The sequence below is a fragment of the Salvelinus sp. IW2-2015 genome, unplaced genomic scaffold, assembly GCF_002910315.2.
Source record: "Salvelinus sp. IW2-2015 unplaced genomic scaffold, ASM291031v2 Un_scaffold1789, whole genome shotgun sequence".
In the NCBI taxonomy this organism is placed as follows: Eukaryota; Metazoa; Chordata; class Actinopteri; order Salmoniformes; family Salmonidae; genus Salvelinus; species Salvelinus sp. IW2-2015.
In genome coordinates, this window is record NW_019943163.1 from 42904 (window position 1) to 44319 (window position 1416).

The following is a 1416-nucleotide window of genomic DNA, read 5'->3' on the forward strand; positions in this document are numbered from 1 at the left end:
TACCTGAAACTTATAAGAAATGCTTGTTTTCCTTTTCCCATTGCGAAACATTTTTCTACGGTGTGCACTAATGAATGTGACCCAGGGGTTCAGCCAGTGTAGGTGGCTGTAGTTCTGTCTCACTAGGGGCAGGGGAGACGCCAGAGAGAGAGCGACACACACACACACACGGGGTAGAGGAAGGGGGAGTCTAAAAATACCCTGTCCCGTCCCTAGCATGGAGAGAGGAGGAGCCAGCTCCCCGGTCCTCTCTTTAAAGGTGAAGGGAAGCATGGAGCTCTTTGACCCCTCTCCAGCCCCTCCCCTTCTTCGCCTGCCTGCTCTACATGTAAGGCAAACAGCCCTTCCTGGGGCCGACACCGTGATGCGGCACAAATAGAGCCCTATTCCCTTTATAGTGCACTACTTTTTCACCAGGGTCCATAGGGCTCTGGTCTAAAGTAGTGCACTATATAGGGAATAGGGCTTTGGTCTAAAGTAGTGCACTATATAGGGAATAGGGCTCTGGTCTAAAGTAGTGTACTATATAGGGAATAGGGCTTTGGTCTAAAGTAGTGCACTATATAGGGAATAGGGCTCTGGTCTAAAGTAGTGCACTATATAGGGAATAGGGCTCTGGTCTAAAGTAGTGCACTATATAGGGAATAGGGTGCCATTTGGGGGACAGCCCCACTGGACACAGGCCAGAGGTGGGGTATCCGAGTGGGCCCAACCCTGATTGGATGGGTGAGTGGACTGCAGAGTGGAGCTCGTCTGACTCACGCTCCTACATGTGTCTAGTATGAAATTAGAAACAGCCACGGACGCATTTTAGCCTCCCAGTTAAGTTACTGTACAGCGTTGAGWCTCGGGCTGTGGTTTCCCAGGATGCAGTCATGGAAGGATCTGTCTGTCTGGCTACGGAGGGAACCACCACTGTGGTCGTTCCTACCAGGCGGCGTAGAGAGGAGCTGTGTCTGCACCACGTACTCTCACTACTGGTGTCCCTCAGGGCTSGGTTCTAGGCCCTGTCCTCTTCTCTCTATAGACCTAGTAACTCTGCTCCTCACGTGGTCTCTCCGATCATTGCTATGCGTAGACACTATATTTACTCAACATTTTTTTTATTTTTTTTATATCAAACTTTTGTATGTTGTTCCATACAAAAGTACTTTTATGCCCCAAAAAAAAGGAGAAAAATATTTTAGGGACCCCACTGCAGTTCCCCTGCAACAACACTAGGGGTCGCCACCCCACCTTTAACATCAGCAGAGTGACATACCACTGCTCTATAACATCAGCAGAGTGACATACCACTGCTCTATAACATCAGTAGAGTGACATACCACTGCTCTATAACATCAGTAGAGTGTGGACATACCACTGCTCTATAAACATCAGTAGAGTGACATACCCATGCTCTATAATCATCAGCAG

General features: G+C 48.6%; 1 long non-coding RNA gene across 1 annotated transcript in view; it reads left to right on the forward strand.

Annotated features, from left to right (window-relative positions):
* Positions 1–421: 421 nt before the first annotated feature.
* The window catches only part of LOC139024691 (uncharacterized), a 33016-nt gene continuing 32021 nt past the window's right edge, over positions 422–1416 (forward strand). Inside the window, exon 1 of the long non-coding RNA XR_011476024.1 lies at positions 422–625. This is a non-coding gene — a long non-coding RNA (uncharacterized lncRNA). The remainder of the gene's footprint in view (positions 626–1416) is intronic.